Genomic DNA, 22,234 nt, shown 5'->3' with positions numbered 1-22,234 from the left:
TTTTCTACAGTTCTTCATTCTCCTAAATTATTGACAGCTCTGTTCCTTTCCTCCACATATGAAAACATTAAGTTCTCAATTGCATGCCAACTTTATGACAAAATTAGTAAGGAAACAATTTTTTGAAAGAAATATTTGTTTTCCCATTCAGGAGTGCTTGACTGACTGAAAACACAGAAAATATTCAACACATGTTTATGGTATTGATTTTAATTTGGTGATTTTAAAATATTTATATTTCAATGTTATGTTTTATTAGTTCTTTGTATTAGCCAGGAAAACACATTTCTACTAGAATGTCATTTCAGTATATTAAATAACCCCTTCAAATCTCCATTAATATTTATAAGAATATAAACTGCTTCATCCTTGTCTTCTTTCAAATTTAAATGCAGTTTTGGGGGTGTTTACATTAAGAGGAAAAAAATTTTAGAACAAGTACCCCAGACCACTACATGGGAACACATGAAGATTATCTATAAAGTCTTTTTAAAAAATGAAATCTATGTTTGTATATTTTATATATAATATAAGGAATTTTTGAATAAATATGATTAAGAAGAAAAAATAATTAAACTGCTTCAGGAGAAACTTTAGATCTAGAAAGGACTTTGGAGACCTTCTGACGTAAACTTTTCATTTTACAGATGAGAAAACCACAGCAAGGGGACATTAAAGACTTGACCAATGTCACAGAGTTATTAAATGAAGGTTCCTGTTACCCAAATCTCCTGAAAGCTAGTTCAGGGACCCTTATCCAACAACATTAAGAAATAAATATGATCATCCTGTCTGGCAGATGAGGTGGACATTTGGCAAGCAATCAGTGAATTTAAGCAGAATTTAGAAAAAGGTTTGTACCATTAAATGAAATAATGCATGCATAGCTCTTTGCATGATGTGGGGCATGTTATAAACACTAGTTAATAATCTGGGAAAATTACTTAATCTTTCTACACATCTGTTTTCTCACATGTGAGATGGGAATAATATTGAGATAAGGAATGCCAAATACCAGATTAGTAGAAACATTTGTTGCTATCAATAATGAAGCTACAGTCTGCTACTTGGTATATGTAAGAACATAAAGAACTGGGGTGGGGGAGAGGCTCAAGAGAGAGGATATATATATATATATATATATATAGTTATAGTTATGACTAATTTGCAATGTTGTATAGTTGGAACCAACACACAACACTGAAAAGCAATTATCCTCCAATAAAAAAAAGAATATAAAGAGTTAAGATGGCTGTCTCCTGTCATTAACACTTACATATCCACTCTGTTCATTTCTAAGGCAAACCATTCAATATCACAGTAATCCAAGTCTAAGCCCCAACTAGTCGTGCTGAAGAAACTGAAGTTGAACGGTTCTATGAAGACCTACAAGAACTTCTAGAACTAATACCCAAAAAAGATGTCCTTTTCATCATAGGGGACTGGAATGCAAAAGTAGGAAGTCAAGAGATACCTAGAGTAATGGGCAAATTTGGCCTTGGAGTACAAAATGAAGCAAAGCAAAGGCTAACAGAGTTTTGCCAAGAGAACGCACTGGTCATAGCAAACACTGTCTTCCAACAACACAGGAGATGACTCTACACATGGACATCACCAGATGGTCAATACCGAAATCAGATTGATTATATTCTTCACAGCCGAAGATGGAGAAGCTCTATACAGTCAGCAAAAACAAGACTGGGAGCTGACTGTGGCTCAGATCATGAACTCCTTATTGTAAAATTCAGACTTAAATTGAAGAGGTAGGAAAAAACACTAGGCCATTCAGGTGTGACCTATATCAAACCCCTTTATGATTATACAGTGGAAGTGACAAATAGATTCAAGGGATTAGATCTGATAGTGCCTGAAGAACTACGGACAGAGGTTCATGACATTGTACAGGAGGCAGTGATCAAGACAATCCCCAAGAAAAAAGAAATGCAAAAAGGCAAAATGGTTGTCTGAGGAGGACTTACAAATAGCTGAAAAAAGAAGAGAAGGCAAAGGAGAAAAGGAAAGATACACCCATTTGAATGCAGAGTTCCCAAGAACAGCAAGGAGAAATAAGAAGCCTTCCTCAGTGATTAATGCAAAGAAACAGAGGAAAACAACAGAATGGGAAAGACTAGAGATCTCTTCAAGAAAATTAGAGATACCAAGGGAACTTTTCATGCAAAGATGGGCACAATAAAGGACAGAAATGGCATGGACCTAACAGAAGTAGAATATTAAGAAGAGGTGGCAAGAATACACAGAAGAACTGTACAAAAAAGATCTTCATGTCCCAGATCATCATGATGGTGTGATCACTCACCTAGAGCCAGACATCCTGGAATTTGAAGTCAAGAAGGCCTTAGGAAGCATCACTACAAACAAAGCTAGTGGAGGTAATGGAAATCCAATTACAGTTGGAATTCCAGTGGAGCTATTTCAAATCCTAAAACATGATGCTGTGAAAGTGCTGCACTCAATATGCCAGCAAATTCGGGAAACTCAGCAGTGGCCAAAGGACTGGAAAAGGTCAGTTTTCATCCCAATCTCAAAGAAAGGCAATGCCAAAGAATGTTCAAACTACCACACAATTGCACTCATCTCACACGCTAACAAAGTAATGCTCAAAATTCTCCAAGCCAGTGCTTCAACAGTACATGAACTATGAACTTCCAGATGTTCAAGCTGGACTTAGAAAAGGCAGAGGAACCAGAGATCAAATTGCCAACATCCACTGGATCATAGAAAAAGCAATAGAATTTCAGAAAAACATATACTTCTGCTTTGTTGATTACGCCAAAGCCTTTGACTGTGTAGATCACAACAAACTGTGGAAAATTCTTCAAGAGATGGGAATACCAGACCACCTGACCTGCCTCCTGAGAAATCTGTACACAGGTCAAGAAGCAACAGTTAGAACCAGACATGGAACAATGAACTGGTTCAAAACTGGGAAAAGAGTCTATCAAGGCTGTATATTGTCATCCTGCTTATTTAACTTATATGCAGAGTACATCATGCGAAATGCCAGGCTGGATAAAGCATAAGCTGGAATCAAGACTGTTGGGAGAAATACCAATAACCTCAGATATGCAGATGATACCACACTTATGGCAGAAAGTGAAGAGGAACTAAAGAGCCTCTTGGTGAAAGTGAAAGAGGAGAGTGAAAAAGCTGGCTTCAAATTCAACATTCAAAAAACAAAGATCATGGCATCCGGTCCCATCACTTCATGGCAAATAGACTGGGAAACAATGGAAAGAGTGAGAGACTTTATTTTCCTGGGCTCCAAAATCACTGCAGATGGTGACTGCTGCCATGAAATTAAAAGACACTTACTCCTTGGAAGAAAAGCTATAACCAACCTAGATAGCATATCAAAAAGTAGAGACATTACTTTGCCAACAAAGGCTCATCTAGTCAAAGCTATGGTTTTTCCAGTAGTCATATATGGATGTGAGAGCTGGACTACTATAAAAGAAAGCTGAGTGCTGAAGCATTAATGCTTCTTAACTGTGGTGTTGGAGAAGACTCTTAAGAGTCCCATGGACAGCAAGAAGATCCAACCAGTCCATCCTAAAGGAGATAAATCCTGAGTACTCATTTGAAGGACTGATGCTGAAGCTGAAATTCCAATACTTTGGCCACCCAATGCAAAGAACTGACTCATTTGAAAAGACCCTGATGGTGGGAAGGATTGGTGGGAAGACCCTGATGGTGGGAAAGGAGGAGAAGCAGACGACAGAGAATGAGATGGTTGGATGGCATCACCAATTTGACAGACATGAGTTTGAGCAAGCTCCAGGAGTTGGTGATGGACAGGGAAGCCTGGTGTGCTGCAGTTCATGGGGTTGCAGAGTCAGACACAACTGAGTGATGGAACTGACTGATCCACTTAAAAGTGAAGGGAATAGGTCAGGTTGGCATCAGCTATATCTTTATTACCCTTCTACTTCACTCCTTCGCCACCTTCCACCATTCCTTTCACCTCTGCATGTTCAGGAACCCCATCCCCCATCCCCCGGCCCGGAGCACCCTGCTTGAGTCTTTCTCTATAGGCTCCGAACTTTTTAAAATGCTCTGCCTTCTTCACTTCATTTTCTCAGGCACCTGATCTTAACTTTCTAAGGTAAAGACTACTTAGCAGATTAACTTATCTAACTAAGGTAGCTCTCCCAAATCATGTTATGTGAAAAACTAGCCTCTAAGATGCTCCATGAAAGAAAGTCAAGTTTGTTTGGGAAATGCTGTATACTAAAATCACATTGTAGCAGATGCTGCCTTTAGATAAGGCCAACCCATATCTCCTCCCAGCCCTGTGCCCTTTGACACTGAGGGCTTTTTACTAAAAAGCACCTAGGACTCAGCCTAGGATATTCTCTGACAGGCAACAAGGTCTGCCAGAATCTGGGGGAAGCCAGAGTATTTATGCTGCCAAAAGTATTTATTTGCCAGGGTATTTATGTGCCTCAAGCAATGGCACATGGTAGTTGATGGAGATCTACTCCAGTTTGCTAGTCCTAAGCTGGCACAGCTCTGAGGCAGTTCTGTATAGTGTCCCAGAGGTCCTTGGCAGGACAAAGCCCCAGACACCCACACCAATAACTTGCTCATTAATGAATCCTATATGGGCTTCCTTCCCTTCCCTGTCTCACTTCCCTGATACCTTACTAGTATTTCCGGGGCTCATCACTGACATAAACGACTTGTCTTAGGATCTGTTTTTTCCTCTCTTGGAGATTCATGACACTCACTAGCAATATTACGGAGAAGGCAATGGCACCCCACTCCAGTACTCTTGCCTGGAAAATCCCATGGACGGAGGAGCCTGGTGGGCTGCAGTCCATGGGGTCGCGAACAGTCAGACATGACTGAGCACTTTTCACTTTCATGCATTGGAGAACGAAATGGCAACCCACTCCAGTGTTCTTGCCTGGAGAATCCCAGGGACGGGGGAGCCTGGTGGGCTGCCGTCTATGGGGTCGCACAGAGTTGGATACGACTGAAGCAACTTAGCAGCAGTAGCAGCAGCAATATTAAGAGTTATATGAAACCTTCATTTTATTTCAGAAAACGAATTCATTTAACTTTAATTAGAAACTTCATTTAATAAGTTTCTCAAGCTTATTTGGCCATGAGAACCTTTCTAAGGGTGAGAGCTTTGACCATCCTATGAAACTAGTGTTCCCCTGATACGCTTTGGGAAATGCTAAACTTTAAAAACTGACAAAGTGTCACCTATCTCAGAGATATTAGTATGTTAACAGCTTCTTCTGCAGATCAGTACCTTCTGACTCTATCCCTTAAAGGTGAAAATTTAAGGCCCTATGATAGGTATGATGGAAAATAATTTTGGAGGGATGTGTCTCGTTATGCCCTTCAAGTCAAATCAAATCTACTCTGCTATCAAGAGCTAACAGGAAATGATGAATGAATTTCATGGTTAAAGAGTACGGTTTTGTGATTTTGGAGGACCGTGTAGGAGATGTATGGGGTGAAGATAGTTATTTCCTGAAAATGCCTTAGAGAAAAGAATTATCCTTAGGAAGAAGGAGACCACCTTTCAATGACCTCAGCCAAAAATGGCAGATGCCCAGGACTGCAATATCCCTTTGAGAAATAATGGTCAATACTAATCAGGACTTTTAATACTTCAGCCTTCAACTACTCTGTGAAATAAAAGATTTTAGAAAACAGTAAAACCTTGGGTTCCAAGATTGGGAATTTAGACTGGGCATATTTTATTTTATTTTTCTAAAGAATTTTTTTTTTTTTTGATGTGGGCCATTTAAAAAGTCTTCATTGAATTTGTTACAATAGTACTTCTGTTTTATGTTTCGATTTTTGGGCTATAAGGTGTCTGGGATCTTAGCTCCCTGGCCAGGGATTAAACCCCATCCCCTGCATTGGAAGATGAAGTCTTAACCACTGGACCACCAGGGAAGTTTAAAGACTGGGAATATTTTAGAAAGCATCCTTGTTCTGCTTTTAACATAATCACTGATGATAGCCGTGTACTTTACTGTCCAAGCTGGACCCCACTGGAAGGAAGTGGTAAGAAGTCTTGTAAATGGACAATATTTGGGAGGCAAGAGAGGGGGCAAAAGGTCAGTCAGTGCAGGAGCTGGGAGGCTTTTTAGTGCAATTTGAGAAAGTGCCTCTCCAGGACTTGACTTTTGCACTTACAAGTCTCTTCCCAACTCCACAGTTTACATTCCTCTTTCTTAGTCATCTGAGTCACACTATCCCATCTCAGTGTCCATTTTTCAGATGTTGAGGCATTAAATATTTTTAAAGGAATTGCCATGAACTGTTAAAAGATTCTTTTTTTGTTAACATCACTATTTTGAAAAACTTTTCCACTTGTAAAATATTAATAAATGAGATACAAATCCATCAAGTGAATTTTTAAATAATCTTAATCCTTTTGGGGGTCCATTCTCTGAGTTAAATATGTCAAGACTAGAAAACTACTAAGGAATTATAAAATGTGAAAGAAGAGTATCACAAATCAAACATGGCCATGAATTGGAGGTATCTGACATTTCCATCTTCATCAAGGGGGATTCTGTCAAGTAGCAACTCAAACTCTTCATCAGTAATCTCCACACCAAACCTGAAACAAATAGCTGCTAGCATCAGTCACCCCCAAGTTCACATCTGGGTCACCCATCCCCACAATACCCTAAGCATATGGCTGCCATTAACGCTTTGTTACTGCGGCAGTCCTCAAGATCAAGAGCACCACGTGAATATCAGAGGTTAATCAGGGTTTTGATCGCTTCAGCTTTCTCAAAGAAAGAGAGTCCACCACTGAATCCCTGCATTGGTGGTGCACAGAAATAGAAATACCGGCATGTTGAATTGTGTGTGATTGTCTTCTATAAGAAGTTATTCATTACGCTAAAACACTGGTATTGCTTAAACAAGTTAACTCTGAAAGGCCTTTCAACTGGACTGTTTAGCATGAAAGAGAAGGTAGAGGAAAAAAAGTGCCTTTCGAAAAAGAGCTTCCTAATGCTTTTGCAAAACATTTCATAATGGCTTTAAAGACATTTTGCATACACATATTTTAAAAGTGGCAGTGTTTATTCATCAGCAAGAAAGTGTTTTCATCTCTCAAGAACAATCAAAACATAATCCTTGAATTACTGGCATAAATAAGAATGACTTGAGCAATAATAATGAACAAGGCGTTCATTCATCATTTTGCAAAGCTGATAAGGCCCAGCTGACTTTTGGAAAAGAGGGGAATATAGTCTCTTCTGGCAAAAACATAAGAAGTTTTTTCCCATTTTTATTATTAATCCCTTGATAATTATAAAACAAAACATATATGTCATCAAGAATAATGCCACAAGCAAAAGTGACTTTCTCATAGGCTGCAGATAATAAGTTATCACATACTTGTATTTCAGAAGGACTTGAATTTGAATAGCATCTCAGAGACTTTGCAGTTGGGTGTCCTTTTTTCACTTGTAAAAAATTAGGGAAAAAAAGGACAGACTCAAGTATTTAATGAGATACATAACATTTTTTATCTTATTCCCTGTTATTCTCTTTTCTGTTTCTTAACAGTGAAGCTGCCAGTACTAATGAACAAACCTTTGGCACTTTGCCTGAGAAATTAAAATTAATTCTCACGTTTGATTTGGACTTAAATTCAATACTTGACCTCTTAAATTCAGTACTTAAAAAGAAAATAAGTTTTTCATAAACATACTGGAAAAAAAATACCAGACAATACCAGACTAAAAATCAAGAGAACTGAATCTAGTCTATATCCACCATTAAAGAGCTGTGTAATCATGGCAAAATCACTTGAATTTCATACTTTAGTTTTCTCAACTCTCAAATGATCTACATGGACTCTTTATCTTAATTGGTAGTGGTCAAAGGATAATAATGAAAACAAAAGAGCCCTGAAAAACAGAAAGCATCATATATAATGTATTATATTATATTATGTATCATGTATTTTTATTATTGATATAGTATACAGGTTTAAAAATCCTCAAAAAACATCAGACTAGATTACTTGAACCTGACAGTGACACACGCAGCCCCTTTCCTCATGAGGCCTTCCTTCTGGGTGGTGGTATGACACAGTGGGGACAGCATGGGTTTCAGATTAACTGGGCCAACAGCTGAATTCCAGCTCTGCCCTTAGTAGCTGTATGTAACCTCAGCTGATTTACTTAGTTCCCTGAGCCTCAGTTTCTGTATCCATAGAAAGAAAGGTTACTTTTAAAACTGAACAAGTGAATATACATATACATAATATGCACATACTCACTTTAATGGGAAATGTATTTTCTTACCAGTTATACTACCTTCATTTTATTGATGGATAAAATGAGGCTATCCCTAACATTCAACTTCAATCCCACCTCTGTGTCCTGCTGCTGCTGCTGCTAAGTCACTTCAGTCGTGTCCGACTCTGTGCGACCCCATAGACAGCAGCCCACCAGGCTCTGCCGTCCCTGGGATTCTCCAGGCAAGAACACTGATTTGAAAAGTACTATATCTGAATGTAGAGGGATTTGAAAGGGAGTAATACTTAAGCCAAATAGAAGCTTCAGAAGGAGGCTTTTGAAACTGTCCAGGTTAAAGAAAATGGTGCCTCGATCAAGATAATAGAAGTACAGATGAGCAAAGCAACAGATTTAGGATATTTTGCCATTACCTTCTCCAATGTATGAAAGTGAAAAGTGAAAGGGAAGTCGCTCAGTTGTGTCCGACTCTTAGCAACCCCATGGACTGCAGCCTACCATGCTCCTCCATCCATGGGATTTTCCAGGCAAGAGTACTGGAGTGGGGTGCCACTGCCTTCTCCGTGTCCTAGTCACTGCCATATTACACTGTTTATACTACTTTCTTTATCATTGCCTAAAATTAGCTTATTGGTTACCTGGTTTACTACTTGTCTCCACTTCTTATGTGAGCTACATATTTGTCTTGCTCACCATGGTATCCTTAGAACCTGTAACAATGACTGGAAAGTACTCAATAAATATTGAATAAATGAACAAATGACTAGCTCATGCCTCTTATAAGGATATAAGTACTTATAAAAAGAGGAATTTTAGAAACTACCCTTCTTTTACCCAGTCTAACAGAAGGTATCTGGATGACTGAAAATAGTGAAAAATTAAATTCAGATACATTTTATTAAAGAATACATTTTACACTCCTAATTAATGTATGGATATCTTATATTCATAAATTTAACCAGACTTCTAATAAAGTACTAAAGCCATATTTATTCATTCTTCTAGTTATTCAATAAATATTTGGGAACCACCTATTATATGTTAGGCACTTCTGTTAAATGCTTGGAATACAGAGATGAGATATTTTACTCTGTAGCAAAGCAGACAGACAATAAACAAGAAACTGCAATAAAATGTGATAACTGTTATGATAAAAGAAATACAGGATATTAAGGGAGCTTTGAACAACATGTCCTAATTCAGACTAAAGGTGAGGAGAGGTTCCTAAAGAATGGATGGGCTGAGAGTTAGCTAGATAAAGTAGAGAACCAGAGAGAAGGAGCATTTTAGGTAGAGAATAGGCACATTCTGGAAATGAAAGGATCTCAACTTTACTAAACCCTGGAGTTCAGTGAGGGAAGGCAGCAAGACCAGACTTGGACAGAAAGATGAATGCCAGGATGGACAGGCATTACGAACAGGTATTTTAAAGAAATACGGGGTTTATCTGAACAGCACAGGAAGTCTTTTGTGATGGTCTTTTTGATGTGTCAACTTGGCAAGGCTAATAGTCCCCAGTTATTCACTCAAACATAGCCTAGGTGTTGCTAGATTAGATTGTGAAGGTATTTTGTACATGAGATTAAAGTTCATAATCAGTTGATTTAAGTAAGGGAGATTACCCTAGACAATCTGAGTGGGCTTGGTTCAGTTGAAGGCCACAGAAGCAGAACCAAGTCTCTGAAGAAGAAATTCTGCTTATAGACAGTAAGTAGCTTCAGGCTATACCTGAGAATTCCACCCTGCACTTTGTAACAGCCTGCCCTATGGAGTTTGGACTTGTCCAGCTGGTCTCAACCCATGTAAACCAATTCCTTACAATAACTCTTAATATTATCTCCTACTGGTTCTGTTGCTCTGGGTGAACCCTAATATATCTTAAAGGATTAAAACATGTAGTGACCATCAAACTTGTGATTTGAAAAGTACTGTATCTGAATGTAGAGGGATTTGAAAGGGAGTAATACTTAAGCCAAATAGAAGCTTCAGAAGGAGGCTTTTGAAACAGTCCAGGTTAAAGAAAACGGTGCCTCGATCAAGATAATAGAAGTACAGATGAGCAAAGCAAGAGATTTAGGATATTTTGGAAGTAAAATACACAAGACTCAGTTTTTTTGGTTTGATGTAGAAAGTGAGGGAGAAGTCGTCAAGGAGAATCCCTAGGTTTCTGGCTAGGGTGACTAGGTAGCTGGGGGTGTCATTAACTGAGAGAAAGGAGCACTGGAAGAGGAACAGGTTGTGATGATACAAGTGAGGGTTACAAGTTGAGTTTTAGACATCGATACATCCAAGAGGTGGTGTCCAAGAAGCACTCAGAGATATAAGTCCGAAGCTCAAGAGAGCCTTTGGCTGCAGTTATAAATTTGGGGGTCACCTTTACATAAAGGTGATCTGAGGCTACAGGATTAGATGAGATTGTAAAGGAGAACGGGTGGAGTTGAGGACTTGGCACAGAGACCTTATTTAAGGGACAGAGAAAGAGAATCTAAGAAGTAGTGCAGCAAATGACAGAAAGGCAGCTGAGAGAAATGGTAATGGAAGCCAAGAACACAGAAGCTTCCAGAAGGAGGCAGTGGTCAGTCATTTCAAAACCAGTCAAAGGTTATGCAAACTACAAACTTTTATTGAATTTGGACATAAGGAGCCTATGACTGGTGAGAGCAGTTCTAGTAGAGTGATGGAGTCCAAAACCAAACTGCAGTGGGATAAGGGGTGAGTGGAACTTGAGGGATAGAGACAGACGGACGGCAGAACTTTTTCAAGAAGTTTAGATATGAAGGGGAAAAGAGAAGACAGACAGGAAGAAGAGGTGGAGTCAAGGGAGTCTTTTTTTAAAGATGAGTAGTAGGAGCAACATTACACTGTTGACAGAGGCAGTACCAACGCAGAGGTTAAAAACAGAGACAGAGAATTACTGATAGATCAGTGAAAGAAAGATCAACAATACAGGTAGACAGAGGAGATAAGGAAATACTGGGTTTACAAGCTTTTAAATATCAGCTTACCTTTTTCTTCCCTTTTTACTGTGAAGTAAGGTGCAAGATTATTTACTAAAAATGAGCCAGGGAAAGAAAGTGAGAGGGTATATTTCAAAGAAAATTTGAAAAGGTCTGAAATAAGCACAGTGGAGAATGGGATACAGAGTTGAGCAAGACAGCACAGTAGGGAGTGACAAAATGCTGCCAGTGCGGGTGAGGTTGGTGATGCTGAATTTACAGTGACATAAATCTACTCAGTAGTGTGATTTTCCCCAGCAATCTTGATACACCTGAAGACAAGATGGACAGGTAAAATCACCTGGGCCTGGGAATCTGCCAGATAGATGTGAATGAAAGGCAGCAAAGCAAGAGAGTTTGTAATATTGACAAGAAAATGAATTTCACTTGAAAGAATAAAATCTAAGTGGTGTTCCATCTTAGAGATGGAAATGGGAACCAGTGGATAGCTATAGGCTTGGGGAAACACAGAAGGGTCAAAGGACTAGAACAAATAGAAGGTATTAGCCAGGAATAAGCTAATAACCATACGATTTCATATAGTTGTAGTTATTGTGGATGATGACACACAGTGAGGAAAGGCAAACAGACACAAGGATAAAAACAAATATTTACTTACAATTTCATACATTCTTAGCACTGTGCTAAGCATTTGGCTTTATTGACTATGCCAAAGCCTTTGACTGTGTGGATCACAGTAAACTGTGGAAAATTTTTCAAGAGATGGGCATACCAGACCACCTGACCTGCCTCCTGAGAAATCTGTATGCAGGTCAGGAAGCAACAGTTAGAACTGGACATGGAACAACAGACTGGTTCCAAATAGGAAAAGGAGTTCATCAAGGCTGTATATTGTCACCCTGCTTATTTAACTTATATGCAGAGAACATCATGAGAAACGCTGGACTGGAAGAAACACAAGCTGGAATCAAGATTGCCGGGAGAAATATCAATAATCTCAGATATGCAGATGACACCACCCTTATGGCAGAAAGTGAAGAGGAACTAAAAAGCCTCTTGAGGAAAGCGAAAGTGGAGAGTGAAAAAATTGGCTTAAAGCTCAACATTCAGAAAACGAAGATCATGGCATCCGGTCCCATCACTTCAAGGGAAATAGATGGGGAAACAGTGGAAACAGTGTTAGACTTTATTTTTCTGGGCTCCAAAATCACTGCAGATGGTGATTGCAGCCATGAAATTAAAAGACGCTTACTCCTTGGAAGGAATGTTGTGACCAACCTAGATAGCATATTTGAAAAGCAGAGACATTACTTGGCCAACAAAGGTCCATCTAGTCAAGGCTATGGTTTTTCCTGTGGTCATGTATGGATGTGAGAGTTGGACTGTGAAGAAGGCTGAGCACTGAAGAATTGATGCTTTTGAACTGTGGTGTTGGAGAAGACTCTTGAGAGTCCCTTGGAGTGCAAGGAGATCCAACCAGTCCATTCTGAAGGAGATCAGCCCTGGGATTTCTTTGGAAGGAATGATGCTGAAGCTGAAACTCCAGTACTTTGGCCACCTCATGTGAAGAGTTGACTCATTGGAAAAGACTCTGATGCTGGGAGGGATTGGGGGCAGGAGGAGAAGGGGACGACAGAGGATGAGATGGCTGGATGGCATCACTGACTCGATGGACGTGCGTCTGAGTGAACTCCGGGAGTTGGTGATGGACAGGGAGGCCTGGCGTGCTGTGATTCATGGGGTCGCAAAGAGTCAGACACGACTGAGCAACTGAACTGAACTGAACTGAAGCATTTGGCATGCATTGTCCCCAGACAGTTCCTACAACTATCAATTAAGAATTATTCTTGTCCCCAGCATTGTCCTGGTAGAGTCAGTGAGATGTCTAGAGAGGACAGAAGAGCAGTGAGGAAGCAGTCTCCTTGGTGGGGGAACAGATTTTGGTAAACTAGACTGTAACATTTTTAAGAGGTTGAGGAGATAGTTTATTCCTTGTGGACTGGTTGTTCTGACAGGCACAGTGGGAGGATTTTAGAAGAAAGGGAGGAATGAGAGTTTGGAATGAGAAGGGAATGAGAAGCCCAGAGGAACATTAGGATACGAGAACACTGCAAGGGCATACAGGTTAGACAAGTGAGGGAGTTACATCGTGGGTAGTGTGACAAGGAAAATGGACACGAGGCCACGTGGATTTAGAATTTAGAAGAAACCTTCAAACAAAACCATCCAGCCCCTGTTTTTAGCTCCTCTCTCATTCTTTCTCTACAGACAACAATTCTAGTAACTTAAATTCTCAGACTATAATAAGTCAAGATTGATTGACTGTTTACTACATGTTAGACACATTACATGTATTAATTCTGAAAGAGATGGGAATACCAGACCACCTGACCTGCCTCCTGAGAAATCTGTATGCAGGTCAGGAAGCAACAGTTAGAACTGGACATGGAACAACAGGCTGGTTCCAAACAGGAAAAGGAGTACGTCAAGGCTGTATATTGTCACCCTGCTTATTTAACTTATATGCAGAGTACATCATGAGAAACACTGGGCTGGATGAAGCACAAGCTGGAATCAAGATTGCCAGGAGAAATATCAATAACCTCAGATATGCAGATGACACCACCCTTATGGCAGAAAGTGAAGAAGAGCTAAAGAGCCTCTTGATGAAAGTGAAGGAGGAGAGTGAAAAAGTTGGCTTAGAGCTCAACATTCAGGAAACGAAGATCATGGCATCCGCCCCATCACTTCATGGCAAATAGATGGTGAAAAAGTGGAAACAATGACTTTATTTTCTTGGGCTCCAAAATCACTGTAGATGGTGACTGCAGCCATGAAATTAAAAGACGCTTACTCCTTGGAAGGAAAGTTATGACTAACCTAGACAGCATATTAAAAAGCAGAGACACTGCTTTGCCAACAAAGGTCCGTCTAGTCAAGGCTATGGTTTTTCCTGTGGTCATGTATGGATGTGAGAGTTAGACTGTAAAGAAAGCTGAGTGTGGAAGAATTGATGCTTTTGAACTGTGGTGTTGAAGAAGACTCTTGAGAGTCCCCTGGACAGCAAGGAGATCCAACCAGTCCATCCTAAAGGAAATCAGTCCTGAATGTTCATTTGAAGGACTGATGTTGAAGCTGAAACTCCAATCCTTTGGCCACCTGATGTGAAGACCTGGCTCATTGGAAAAGACCCTGATGCTGGGAAAGATTGAGGGCAGGAGGAGAAGGGGACAACAGAGGATGAGATGGTTGGATGGCATCACCAACTCAATGGACATGAGTTTGAGTAAATTCCGGGAGTTGGTAACACCAGGGAGGCCTGGCGTGCTGCAGTCCATGGGGTTGCAAAGAATTAGACACGACTGAGTGACTGAACTGAACTGATGTAGTAATTTATTTAAGCCTTACAACAACACTATGAGGTATGGATGATCTCCATCATACAGAGAAACTTTAAATTGCTAGTATCTGGTAGAGCTTTTTTTTTTTAAATCATGTTTTCCCCTTAGCTGACACCATTTCCTCTCTCGGCTCCTACTCTGGTAATGATTAGGTTCCCACCTCTTGGGAGAATTGCATCTGTACAGGCTGAGACAGAGCCAGTGTGAACGTGGACCCAGCCAGAGCTTTTGGAATAATGAGCACAGCAAAAACCAGCCTTTCTTTTCATTTACAAAGGGATTCACTCAGAGGGTCCAAAGCTCTGTTTTGCAACCGCAGAAAACCTGGGGCTCAACACAAAACTGGGAACCAGAAGGAACTAGCGATGAAACACAGTCCTTCCTCAAATACTCAGGGTCTGATCAGCCCGCCTCTGCTACAAGGAATGGCCTCACTCCAGCATTTTTAATAGAAAACATTTTGCTTCCATTTCACTTTCCAAGCGGGTATAAAATCTACTAAAAGGAATACGAAGAATCAAAATAAGTAAGCTCACTCACAAGAGACATGCCCCAATAATTATTTCTGGTTGCTAAGATTATTCAGCCCGTTATTTCAAAGTGGCGAAATTCAGAACATTCTGAGAAGAGAATTCAAAAGCAGCAGCTACATTCACTGATAGGTTCATGTGAGACACACACACCTACAACCCCCCGACCACTTCCCGTTTTTCAGTGTATACGGGAAGGGGCCAAGACCCCGATCAGCACAATAACTAATTTTGTACATTACAGTGCATAGAAAGACGGAGGGAAAGACACTTTCTTTGAAAGGCTTGTCTGGGCTCTGAAGGAGGCTGGAGCCCAGTGCTCCAGGGCCATCATGAGCTCCACCTGCTCCTTTTTGGCTGCACTGGCCTCAGAGGCAGCTGCTTCCTGTAAGTGATCTGCTGGCTTCTCTTCTTCCTCTGCCTCCTACTGGGGAGAGAGGGCTGGATACCTCTGCACGCACTCCTGCATGGCCCAGAACTGGTCTGCACAGTCGACCCCCTGACATCCTCCTTGCAGTAGTGGAAGCAGGAAAAGGCTGCCTTCAACAGCTCCCTACACCGGCCTCTGGCCGTCTTCTCAGGCAGTTCCGGTTGATGTCTCCATTCAGCAGAATCAGTCCATGCTCCTCCTGTGGATGTTTGGGGTCGTCAGCCATCAGCTGCACATTGCTTTGAGTTTCATGGTCTTCTTTGGTCACAAATATGATTCCATCCTTCGCTTCCTGCCGACAGTAGGCCGTGATGCAGTGGTGGAGGCCTCACGTGTCCCTGGTAGAGCTTTAACTTGAGCCCTGCTCACTGACTCTGGAGCCCCAAAGCTTACCAAGTCGTTATTCTTTCTGCTTGAGCATGGCTGTCATTTCTCTCTCTACAATTCTTTCCTAAATTGTACACTTTCTCTAGCAGAAGAAGGTCTCTCCATACTTTTAACATATAAGTTTCTCTTAAAGGTTACTGTATGACAGATTATGACAATATCAATACATTCAAACCTAAACTTCTAACAATATACTACACAAGTAGATTTTGAAATAAAGACAGTTCGTCTTGGACTTTATTCAAGAGAGCTTACAAAGATACCCTTACTCAGGAAAGTATGAAAGTGAAAGTCGCTCAGTCATGTCTGACTCTTTGTGACCCCATGGACTGTATAGTTCTCCAGGCCAGAATACTGGAGTAGGTAGCCATTCCCTTCTCCAGGGCATAGCCCAAAGATCACATTTTAGCACAGATTTGGTGTGTTTAAAAAAATTATCTGTCACCCAATAACTTTATTCTGTCCTCAGGGTATAAACTAGACTCTGATATTTTTTCCTGAGGACAAAAAAATAAGTTACAGTCAATCTTGACATTTTAAATTCTGTAACAGACAATGTCTTGGGTTTTGTTTTGGCTCCATACATTTTAATGTATATAACAACAAGTAGCTTTTCTTTTAATAGTTATTTATGTTTATTTATTTTGCTGTACCAGGTCTCAGTTGCAGCACACAGGATCTTCAGTCTTCATTATGGCATTTGGGATTTTGTTCTGTTTTTTTTTAGTTGCGGTATGCAGGATCTTCAGTTGCAGCATGTAAACTCTTAGTCGAGGCATGTAGGATCCAGTTTCCTGACCAGGAATTGAACCTGGGCCTTCATTGAGAGTGTGGAGTCTTAGTCACTGATCCACCAGGGAAGTTCCCCAAAGTAGCTTTCATACTTATAAGGGCTTCCCTGGTGGCTCAGCTGATAGATCTCGGGGTCAGGAAGATCTCCTGGAAGAGGAAATGGCAACCCAGTTCAGTATTCTTGCCTGGAGAAGTCCATGGACAGAGAAGCCTGGTGGGCTACAGTCCACGGGATTGCAGAGTCAGACATGATTGAGTGTGCATGCATACATACTTGTAAAATAAGCAGAAATCCCATTATCAAAATCCTCCTTTTCTGTTATTTAGCAGTTTTAAAATATCAAAGCACAGTATAGTGTTTTCCTTTCTCCAAGGGGGATATGTTCCAAGAACCCCCGTGGATGCCTGAAACCACAGAACCCTATATATGCTATATTTTTTCCCTATCATACTTACCCACCTTAAAGTATGATTTATAAATTAAGCACAGTAAGATATTAACAATAACTAATAACATAGATCAATTACAACAATATTCTGTAATAAAACTTATGTGAATGTGATCTCTCTCTGAAAATACCTTATTATTCAAATTTAATGCCTTTTCTATCTTAACTAAGCATTTATCGTGCACTGATTACTGGCCATAATTTTAGCAACCTGAGGTGTGACTGCAAAACTAGCACAAATTTATTCTTCCTTCTTCACAATTTCACGGATATAAGATACACTCTTACCATAGATCTTAGAAACCTCAGCATACATCTTTTCTTTCCTTATTATGTCAGGAATTTTCATCTTTTCATTTAAAGGAAGCACTTTATGACATCTCTTAGGCATGTCAGAATTGCCAGCATCACTACTCTTTGTGTTTGGGGCCATTATCACGTAAGGAAGGGTTACTTGAATACAAGCACCGTGATGCTTTGACAGTCAATCTGATAACCAAGACAGCTACTAAGGGACTAAGAAATGGATTACACTGGACAAAGCGATGATTCTCGTCCGGGAAGGGCAGAAAGGGATGGCGAGTGATGTCATCACACCCTCAGAGCAACGAGCAACTTAAAATTATTAGTTTACTTCTGAAATGTTCCATTTAATATTTTCAGACTGGGGTTGACTTTTGGTAACTGAAACCATGGGAAGTGAAACTGTGGATAAAGGGGGACTACTGTTATCTGTGTATAGAATGCAAGAAGTAATAAAAAGTAAAGATTCAGCAAAAAATAAACCACATTTGGATTCTAACTATCTTAATGGTGATTTAGCAATCAGACTTTAAGTGGGTGGCATTTTCAAGGAAACTAAAGGACTTAAATAAAAGTGTGGTGTGAGGCCTCACACTTCATGAAGGTAACTACAATAGGAAAACTTAAAATTGAAGTGTTTATATACCAATTATTTTTGAGCTCTTCAGTAAGGACTCTGTAATATTCACTAAAAGACATTCTTCAGAAACTAAAAATAATAAAAATAGATTCCATATTAGCTAAATATATTTGGAATAGAGATAATATTATGTTTGCTATTGTTCTGGAATAGTTACCTACTCTAGTATTCTTGTCTGGAGAATTCCCATGGACAGAAGAGCCTGGCTGGCTACAGTCCATGGGGACGCAAAGAGTCAGACCTGACTGAGAAACTAACACTTTCATCATAAATTTAGGTTTGTTTCATTGAATTCTAGCATTTATTCTTCAACCAAATACCTGGGGATGTGACCATATATTTTCCTAATTAAGCTATGTTTAACTGGATACTTAAATTATTTCAGTTGATTAAATCACACTTAATATTCAAAAAGTACCTAAGAACAATACTCTTTTCTTTGAAGAAGTATCTGGTGATATGATAGTTTTTATGACTTTAATTTCTTACATCAAGCTTTTTTTCAAACTAGAACATTTTATCTTTAAAACACAGGCAAGGATATACAGTGCAGGAAAAAAGTGTTCATCATCCCTGTTCCCCTCATTACTGTCAAAATCTTTAATACCATGTTCTCTGAGAAAACATCTGTGTACTATTATAAAGTAAGTTCTTGGGCTCCGCAAAAACTATCTCCAGCCTTTATCTCAAAATGGAGAAATAGTAAAAGCTAATGTTCCAGGAATATACTTTTCTAACATTATTAGATGCTAAAACAAAAGCATTATTTTTTTTTCTTTAAAAAGTGTTTTTTTAAACACTGGAAAATCTACTAACCCAGATCTCCTGGAACATGACATATCTGCTACCTGTCCTGAATAATATATATTGTCTTTTCTCCATCTTGTGCTTCAAAGTCAAGCTGAACTACCCTAGGAGATCCATGAGACTGAGCTTGAAGGGTTCTTGGGACCTGGCAGAACTAAGCCTAAAATATGAGACTTTGTAATTCTCGTATTGTCAGCCACAAGTGGTCAGGGTCACTCCAAGTCTTCAGAGGACCTCCCAGATGCTTTTTGTGCCATATCACCTAGATAGATAGATAGATAAAGAGATCTATATGTATCTGATGGGATTGTTGTTTTTGTTTTTTAAATCAAGCTACCCTCAAAGGACTGACGATGAAGCTTCAATACTTTGGCCACCTGACACGAAGAGCTGACTCATTCAAAAAGACCCTGATGCTGGGAAAGACTGAGGGCAGGAGGAGAAGTGGGGAGGCGACAGAGGATGAGATGGCTGGATGATGAGATGGTTGGATGGCATCACCAACTCAATGGACATGAATGTGAGCAAACTCCAGGAGACAGTGAAGGACAGAGACGCCTGGTGTGCCAGAGCCCATGAAGTCACAAAGAGTCGGACAGGACTTAGCAACTGAACAACAACAACCCTCAAAAAGAAAGATATTTGATATTGTAAGGCAGTTCTTTACTTTTACTAACCAAAAGGAACACCAGTGAAACACTCTGAATAATGGTTTTTTTCCAAAAAGGAATCTCCGCATGGGTAATAAACTGGAAAGTCCTGGGTTTCAGTTACCAGTTCTGACACTCACTAGATGTGAGATTTTAGCAAGTCTCTTTGTCTCTGACAGATTGCTTTTTCATTTGTGAAATAAGCAAGATAATCACACTTAACCTACCAACCTACAGGATTTTTGTAGGGCCAAACTAGTTAATAAATATATAATAAAATTACTCTATAAATTCTAAAGCAGTTTCTTGATGTCAGGCATTTATAATATTAACAATACCATTGGGTGAAGTCTGCATTCACTTCAACAAAATGAGTGACAGTGGGTGGCTAGTTTCCTCACACTCCCTTTGCATTCCCCATTCCTCCAGACAAAGTAAAACCTGGTTTCCGCAGAATATGACTTAATTTGAGTTACTGGGAAACAAAGCAATTAGCCCAGACAGGATACAGCTGAAGATTTGTGCGAACGAATGATGAGATGCTTGATCGTAAGCAGGTGTTCTCCCTAGATTATCTAACCTGCAGTTGATTAAATTTGGAAAATACGGCTTGTTCCCAAGTGAGTAAACCTTGGGGTCTTAGCTTTTCGAGATTGGGAAGGCCTCAGGAAGGCCCTGTGGGACGTGGTAGGGGAGATTTTCAAAGTATTAAGGGCCTGGGTGGAAATCTTACCTTGAGGAAGTCTTGTTACCACACACAAACCCTTTGCCTGAAGTAACAACAGGACAACTCCAGTCAGTGCCTGACTTGTCGGAGGAATATAAACATGTGCAGAGATGCTCTTAGGGCTCTGGAAGAGCCCCTGCCGCAGGACATGCTGGGAAAATAGGAATGCTGAGAAGGTGCGAGGCATGCCGGGAAGGGAAGGTGCAGTGCATTCTGGGAAAGGTGTGGGGGGACGTGTTGGGAAGTTGCCATGTTGACCTTGAGAGGAAGGACAGAATGGAGGGCCATGGGACCATTCTGGAATAGAGATGGCCAAGGAGCAGCAATGTTCATTTATCTCAGAAGTGAAGTTACCCTAGTAGTGTCCATTTTAGAGCTGCTTTCGTCAGACAAGACAGCTTGGATCGTTTCCAACTAGCCTCTCTTCTCCAAAGATGTGTTCTTCCTTTGGGTTTCCCTACCCTAGTACCTCAGCTTGGTCGAGATGGGCGACAAGGGACTTTGCCATGGCCTCTTCCCGTTGTTCCAAGTGTTAATGATCCCCACCTGTACTGACATCCTCATTCTGGCTGTTTAAAGCCTTCTCTGCCTTGGACTCTAATTTTTTTCAATACTGCGGGGAGAAATGTCTCAAGTTTTACTTTTCCACCTGAAATGGATAGTATGGGCCCTCAAAAGTTTCCGAAATCATACTTTAAGTCCCAGTGAAAGTTTTTTCATTTTAGACAAATTCATTTTATGCTTGCATTAATTTGAGACAGAGCCCCGACCCTATTTGAGTGGATTATAGATGAAATCCTATTAAATAGAACTCTGTTGGACCTGACTGCAATATGCAAAGAAATTGGAATACAACTTCTGGGTCATTTTGAACATGACAAAAGCTAAAGGATTTAACTTTTTCTGTCTAGTACTTGTTCCCTCCTAACTCTCAGGTGAGATTATCATTACTCTCTTTTTCATATGTAACCCAATCTAGTTAGTTCAAAATTTAGGACAATTAGATCCATCTGAGCAGGGTGACCATTGCAATCCGCTTAGCGTTTTCTTTCTCTTCTAATGTTTTCTTAAAATCTGATTTAAAATATTCTGTTAAGTGTAGTTTGTTAGAAAATATTTCTCGCTTTCCCTTTCCTCTTTGTGATTTGTGGGAAGGATTCTTTTTAAGTTAAAAGCAATTAGAGTTGCTTTTTGAAAATTACAAAATATAGCAGAAGAGTTGAAGGGAATAATTCAAGTTAATGAAAATGGATCATTGAAAAAGTATTAAGTACATCAATAGGTAAATCATATTACGGATTATGTCTGGAAATATAATAAAGAACATCTTTATAATCATAACTATCATCTATTAAAAGTCTTATCACTTGTCATTTTAAATCAACAAACATTTTTAAATGGAATTAAAACCTTTACTTTGGAATCACCACTTCATGGATAAAAACATAGATATAAATATAGAGTATAAATTAATTCAGTGTTAAGTTTTAATGTAATATATCTCTTCAACTTTATATATCTTATTCTTTGTGATGCAACTTATTTCTATATTATTGATTTTTTTCTTAATGTACAATGAAAATTATATGAATTTTATAAAAAAATTTTTGAAAAGGCCCAAAATATATAATATAAAACATAACACCCTTCCACAGTAAAGGTTCCTCCTCACTCAGAAATAACTACCCTTGACTGCTTGATGCTTCATCCTCCAGATTTTTTATCGTATGTATACTAACATATGTTATTATTTTAAAATAAAATTATACTTCAAAAATTATTCTGTCATTTTATTTTTATAAATTTATTTTATAAATTTTATAAATTTATTTTATAAATTTTATAAATTTATTTTATTTTATCTGAGACTAAATCAGTCTCGGATAGCTGTGTT

General features: G+C 39.4%; 1 pseudogene; it reads right to left on the bottom strand.

Moving 5' to 3' along the window:
- Window positions 1-15,393: 15,393 nt before the first annotated feature.
- LOC102287492 (mitochondrial intermembrane space import and assembly protein 40 pseudogene) lies at window positions 15,394-20,527 on the bottom strand (annotated as a pseudogene).
- Between the last annotated feature and the right edge of the window lie 1,707 nt (window positions 20,528-22,234).

This window comes from Bos mutus, chromosome 27 (genome assembly GCF_027580195.1).
Source record: "Bos mutus isolate GX-2022 chromosome 27, NWIPB_WYAK_1.1, whole genome shotgun sequence".
Taxonomy (NCBI): Eukaryota; Metazoa; Chordata; class Mammalia; order Artiodactyla; family Bovidae; genus Bos; species Bos mutus.
The sequence above is the reverse complement of the archived record's forward strand: the minus strand, read 5'-3'. Positions and strand labels throughout refer to the sequence as shown.